This window comes from Pituophis catenifer, unplaced genomic scaffold, assembly GCF_029215685.1.
Source record: "Pituophis catenifer annectens isolate HBS135680 unplaced genomic scaffold, rPitCat1.0.hap2 SCAF_2, whole genome shotgun sequence".
Lineage (NCBI taxonomy): Eukaryota > Metazoa > Chordata > Lepidosauria > Squamata > Colubridae > Pituophis > Pituophis catenifer.
This window is the reverse complement of record NW_027256882.1, coordinates 33,620,910-33,627,810: the sequence shown is the minus strand read 5'-3', so window position 1 is coordinate 33,627,810 and position 6,901 is coordinate 33,620,910. Positions and strand designations below refer to the sequence as shown.

The window sequence follows — 6,901 nt, the reverse complement described above, 5'->3', positions numbered from 1 at the left end:
AGGTTGGCCTGAGACTCCTAATGGCTCTTTCTATCCATCTTTTGCCTTAAGGGAGCTCATTGGTCAAACTTGAAGATTTCCATCCAGCAAATGATCCCATTCCACATTCTACATATTCCACATTCTACAAGGTAGTCTTTGCCCAATTTTAGAGCTTTTCCTGATCCATTTCCTGATTGGCTGGCTGGGAAAGGGACAGTCCAGGGAAGTCTTCCTCTGTCCACCTGATTTGGAGGAAAAGAAGTGAAACTTAACTTTCTCTCTCCTTTCCTGGCGGAGGAGGCGGTGATGGCGGCCGAAGCGCCCTTGCAGGATTTGGTGGGAGAAGCCACCTGCTCCATCTGCCTGGACTTTTTCCAGGACCCCCTGCTCATCCCGGAGTGCGGCCGCAACTTCTGCCGGGGCTGCCTGACCCGCAGTTGGGAGACGTCAGAATCAGAGGCTTCCTGCCCCCAATGCAGACAGACCTTGGTGCCCCGCAGCCTCCTCCCCAACAGGCAGCTGGCGCGGATGGCTGAAATGGCCAGGTGATGCGGAGGTCCTTGGGGCGAAGAAGGAGGGAGCTTCTGCCTGAAGCACCGGGAGCCCCTCAAGCTCTTCTGTAAGCACCACCAGACCCTCATCTGCTTGGTCTGCGACCGATCCAGAGACCACTGGAGCCACTCAGTGATCCCTGCGGAGGAGGCTTTCCAGGACTACCAGGTAGGAGTCAGCCAGGAGGAATCGCTGGGGAGGGGCATCCAGTCTTTGGAACCGTTTACTTGCTTCCTCCTGCTTTATCCCACCCCTTATTTCCCTGCCTGCAGTGTTTAAAAAACAGGTTGACATCCCTGATGTCCCTGATCAAAATTCAGGTGCTTGTCAACTGTCATGTTGTGTTGTTCTGGGCTCTTGTGATCACCCTTTTCCACCTTCTGATAAGCAAAGTCAATGGGGAAGCCAGATTCGCTTAACTGCTGTGTGACTAAAGTAACAACTGCAGTGATTCACTTAACAACAGTGGGAAGAAAAGTTGTAAAATGGGACAAAACTTCACTTAACTGTCTTGCTTAGCAACAGAAATTGCCTGTAGGGAGAAATAGGCTCCCTTTGCCAGCTCCCTTTCCACATTTTCTCTAGAGCAAAATTGTCATGGAGTCCTCCAAAATCTTGAGTGCAGACCCAGAAAAACACTCCTGCTGGATCAGCCCAAACTTTCATTTCTCAGTGATGCTTCTGGGATGACTGTAACCAGGAGATTCAGGCAGCTCACTTTAATGCCCTTGCAGGGAGTCCTCGACTTAGAACCGTTTGTTTAGTGACTGTTCAAAGTTACAATGACAATGAAAAAAGTAATATAAGAGTTTTCACCCTTCTGATCATTGCATCATTCTGTGGTCACATGATCAAAATTTGGAAGTTTGCCAACTGTCATGCATTTATGACGATTGAATATACTTTATCTTCTAACTGGGTCTTCCCTCCGATGTAATTCTTTACGGAAAAGAAACTCAAAACTTGTATTTTCTCTTCAGATCAAGGTGGATTGCCTGAAGGCTCAGAAGGAGCAGAAAGAAAAAATAGCTACATACAAAAGAGACACAGAGCAAACAGTGCAGGAGAGGCTTGTAAGTATTGATCCAAAGGTGAAGAGCTTCTGAGCTAATAGGAAGGAGAACCTCATTCGCTATCTTTAATAATAGGCAGCCTGTCTGTAAGTACAAGTTCTGACTGAGATTAATTCAAAGTTAAAGACTGTGTGAGGCACAGAACTTGTTCTTAACCTGGGGACTGAGAGGTCACCATTGACTGAATGAGTCACAGTTGGGTTAAGTGCCCCTATCCCATGAGCTGTGTTTTATGCAATGGGTTTGTTTTGTTTAATAAATTAATGCAAACTATATTTCATCTTATTGAAAAAATTGTGAATTCAGACATTTTTCTGCCTCCTTTTTTGAAATCCCTGATTGCCAAGAAAATTTTCATGAGAGGTCATTTTAAACGTGGGCCTTTTTTTTTTAGAAACCTTTCCCGTTTGCGTTTTTTAATGTCAAAAGGGTTTTTTTTTTCTTAGGTAATTCTCCCACCTCACTTTTGGATTCTTCAAGGAATTTGTTTAATTATTATATCAATTAAAATAAAAATAATTAAGTAAAATAATAAAAATAAAAATATGCCTTTTGCTTTTTCTCTTTCTTGTCCTAGGACATCATCAAAGAAGTGAAAAAAAATGTAGTGGCTGAATTCAGAGAGCTACAACTCTGGTTAGAAGGACAGGAGAAGCTTCTGTTGACTCAGATGGAAAAAACGGAGAAGGATATTATGGCAAGAAAGGAGGAGGGTTTGGCCAAGCACATGGAGGAACTGGGCTCTCTTGACCATCTCATCCAGGAGATAGAAGAGAAGCTTCAGCAGCCAGCCAGCAAACTCTTACAGGTCAGGCGGGAAGTTGAGATCATAGAATCCCAGGGCTGGAAGGGACCTTGGAGGTCTTCCCTTCCCAAGGCAGAGTCCTTATTCCATCCGGAACAAAACAAAGCAAGGCAGGTGTCAGGATGTGTGAGGCCTGGTAAGTAGGGCATCCCTACCCTAGCTTAATTTTTATCCGTTCCCCTTGCCCCACCTCCTGCACCTTGGAGTGGGCGGGGTCTTAATTATGCCTTATTGTGGCGGCTGGGCTTATATTGGGCAAACATGTAAAAATCAAGCTAGGACTTCCTTTGGGAGCAAGTCGTATTTTCAGGGAAACTTGGTAGTAAAAAGTACAAATGAAAATAAAATAGGGAAATGGAGAAGAATTAGAATGGGAAAGATGTGTAGGATAAAGGAGAAAGAAAAAAATGTCTCTCAACTTTTTTTCTGCACAGTAAAATACAAAATAATTTTTTTTTTTAAATTTCGATTTATATGCCGCCCTTCTCCGGAGACTCAGGACGGCTTACAATGCGTTAAGCAATAGCCTTCATACTTTTGTATATTTATACAAAGTCATCTTATTGATCACCTTTTTCAAAGTATTATCACCACCTGGATTTTCCAAAGTGCCTTCATTCTGGAAGCATAAATGCAGGGGATTTTTTTAATCCTATTGATGTACTATTTCGTTTTTCAAATAGTCTTTTCTTTTTGCTATTATGTTTTATATATAAATATATATCTTCTGTAGTTGTGTTGGATTCAATCTGGGTCTAATTTTTCTTAGATAAGAAAGTAAAAACAATACCTCTCTAAAAAGGGGGGGGGGGAGAGCAATGGATTTTTTTAAAAAATGGAAGTACTTTATGTGTCTGTTAGTGTCTGGTTGTCCAGACGTTTCACTCAACAGGAGGTGCTGATTTCCCACCAGTTTACCAGGTACTTAGGATCCGAGGACAGGGCAACACAAGGAAAGGACAGTCAATGACTTAATAGCTGTCCATCAACACCTCACTTAACAACTAAAAGCCACACACAACCAGGCCCCACATAAATGCAAGGCTTCGAATAGCAGACATTCTGGAGAGAGAGAGAGAGAGAGAGAGAGAGAGAGAGAGAGAGAGAGAGAGAGAGAGAGAGAGAGAGAGGAGATTGGATCCTGTAGCTAGCCAATCCTCAAGCACCATCTGATGCTTTAGAAAGCTTCTTCTATTGGCAGGTTGATAACGGTTGCAGAAACTGGGCGTGGCTAGTCTAGTGAAGAGAAGGATCAGGGGAGACATGATAGCAACAGTGTTCCAATATTTGAGGGTCTGTCACAGAGAGAAGGGGGTCAATCTGTTTTCCAAAGCATCTGAAGGCCAGGCAAGGAATAATGGATGGAAACTGATCAAGGAGAGATTCAACCTAGAATTAAGGATAAATTTTCTGACTGAGGAGAATGAACTACTAGAAACAGCCTTGCCTTCAGACGTTGTAGGATCTTCATCAGTGAAGTTTTCAAGAAGGGACTGGAGTGCCATCTGTCAGAACAATGTGGGGTCTCCTCCTTGGGCCGTTGGGGTGTGTGTGCTGGACTAGATGACCTACAAGGTCCCTTCCAACTCTGTTATTCTGCTATTTTGTCTTGCCAGGTACCAGGCTAAGGAAACATATGAGAATCCAGTGGATTTACTTCTAGAGCCAAAGTGGACAATTCGGGATTACAGTTATATCCCTGGGCTTCTGAAAAGCACTATGAAAAAACTGAGAGGTAAAAAACAGCCGCTGGGGTTTTACACTGGATGACATTTGGAGCATCCAAGAGAGATTCTGGGTCAATGTAACATGGATCAAAGAGGGATCGATTTCAGGATCAGTGTCTCAGTTAGGATTGTAAATGGAGACTACCTGTATTCATCGTAGCCCAAACCCAAATGCACTGATCACTGGGGAAGCAGAATAAGTTTCCACTAAGTATAATGGAATATATGCAGGTAGTTCTTGACTTACAATCTCAGTTGAGCTGAAAATTTTTGTTGCTAAGCAAGGCAGTTGCTAAGTGATCTGTGCCCCATTTTATGAACTTTTTTGCCAGTTATTCAGAAAATCACAGCAGTTAAGTGAATCATGGTTGATAAATGAATCTGGATTCCCCCATTGACTTGAATGTCAGAAGCTCCCCCAGGAAGGTTGAAGAGGACAATCCCAGAACCATGGAATGCTGCAATCCTCGTAAATACAAGCTGGTTCCCAAGTGTCCCGAATTTTGATCACGTGACTGGGGAGGCTGCAACAGTCCTAAGTGTGAGAACCGGTCATAAAGCACTTTTGTCAGTGCTGCTATCATTTCACTACAGAATAGTTGTAAATTGAGGACTACCAGTATATGGAATATATAGTAGAATATATTTATACCTGATGGAATATATATAAAGTCACCAATGACATTCTGGCTTGTAGCTTTCCTTATTCCTTATTTCCTGATCTGAGTCCAAGGAAAGCAAACCAGGGAATCTGAGGAGGCCCACCTGTTGCTCCAATTCCAGTGATGAGATGCTGAATTCTTCCCTTTTCTTCCCCAGATACGCTGGAAAGTGGATTTCATCTACAGAAAGGTAAATATAAGTTATAGGAATTGCAATTGCTTGCTGTTTTAAGCTCTGATGCAACTAACTTTAAAAGAAATATAATAGAGCAAGAAAAAAGAAAAATATAGGATTAGATACCTTAAGCAGCATGATTATTCAGTAAACTTTAATGATTTTATGATTATTTGCTGTTTATATGTACATTTTGAGCTTATGCACAGGAGACATTCCTTGCGTGTCTGATCACACTTGGTCAATAAAGAATTGAAGTGCATTCCACTCCACTCACTGAAGGCAAAGCCAATCACATTACTCTCATCTGCAAGATGGAAGCTAAAGAGAATTGTGCAGGGAGCTAGAAGAGGTGGAGCACTATGAAGGGTTTGAAGAAGTTGGCCAGAGGTCTTCAACCTTGGCCACTGTAAGACTTGTGGACTTCAGTTCCCAGAATTCTCCATCCAGCATGGCGGAGCTGGAGGGCAATCAGCAGAATGGTGGCCACATGGGAGACTAGAGACCAGGGGAATTGACCAGTGGAGCCAAGAGAGGAACAGCTGAGTGGAGGAGCCAAAAGCAGGACAACTAATGGACAGATTCTGAGGAAGTGCAGCTGAGTGGCAGCTGGATTTGCAAGTGGCAAATGCAACCTAAGTGAATGGAAGGAGAAGGCCAGAGGGGTGCCAAACAGGCTGGCAGTTAACAGAGAATGGGACAAAGACGGTGGGAGAGCCTGAGTGCTTGGAGAAAAGGGAGCTGAGGGACCTGGACACTAGCAGCTCCTTCAGGGGAATTCTGGGAGTTGAAGTCCACAAGTCTTACAGTTGCCAAAGTTGGAGGACTCTTAACCAGACAATGATTAGGTGTTGTTTAAAAAAACAATGAGACTTCCAGTCCTGGAGGGGGTGTTTGGAAGCTGAACTCCATTCACACAAGAGGGTTAAACTCTTGGGGGTGAAGACACAAACCAGGCCTGCAGCCAACCTTCCTTCCTTCCTTCCTTCCTTCCTTCCTTCCTTCCTTCCTTCCTTCCTTCCTTCCTTCCTTCCTTCCTTCCTTCCTTCCTTCTCTCCCTTCCCCCTTATAGAGAATGTAACTCTGGATGCAGATACAGCCCATCCTGGCCTCCTTGAAATCTCTGAAGATCGGAAAAGCGTCAAAGGAATTAAGCCAGTTAAAACAATAAATGCTCCCAGAAACTGCAGGAGATTTAAAACTAAACCTTACGTCCTTGGCTGTCAGGAGTTTTCAAGAGGGAGGCATTTCTGGGAAGTTATTATAGAAGGCAGAGAAGGATGGGGTGTAGGGGTTGCCAGCAAGCCCTACACTTAACAGATGTTGACGTGCAGACCAGACGCTGGCAGATTGGGAAATGGGGAGGGAAATACGGGGCCATCTCTCCATCAGAACGCTCTGACCTGGTCCTGACTGAGAGGCCCACGAGGGTCTGCATCTGTCTCAACTGCGAAGGGGGACAAGTAAACCTCTTTGATGCCAGAACCGCAGCTTTTCTCCATACGTTCTCAGACGCTTCCTTGTTGGAGAGGCTCTTCTGCCCTGTTTCTATTTGCCAGTTGGTGTCTACATGACGCTCCCCTAAAAGAGGGGACATCCATAAGCAAAACTTGTGAAAAATCCCTATTTGCCAAGCAGGGATCTCTGAAAGCCTTTAAAGCAGAGACTCCTTAGCTTTTGCTACTACACCTTCCTTGATTGTGTATTCTATGCTGCACTGAATTGCTTGCAGTTGTGGAGCTTTGGAAATTGAAGGAATGGGTCAGTCAATATGAGATTGTATTTCTACTTTAGAGTGACGTTATTAATTTTATGCTGTTTAAAATCAAACAGATCAGTGATTATTCAGTGTAACACATAGAAAAAGAAGACAAACAAGACAGTAGACAAAAACAAAACATACCATCTGTTATCAAGATAGGAGA

General features: G+C 43.6%; 1 pseudogene; it reads left to right on the top strand.

Moving 5' to 3' along the window:
* The first annotated feature begins 288 nt into the window (after window positions 1-288).
* LOC139309333 (E3 ubiquitin-protein ligase TRIM39-like) lies at window positions 289-6,561 on the top strand (annotated as a pseudogene).
* Window positions 6,562-6,901: the final 340 nt, after the last annotated feature.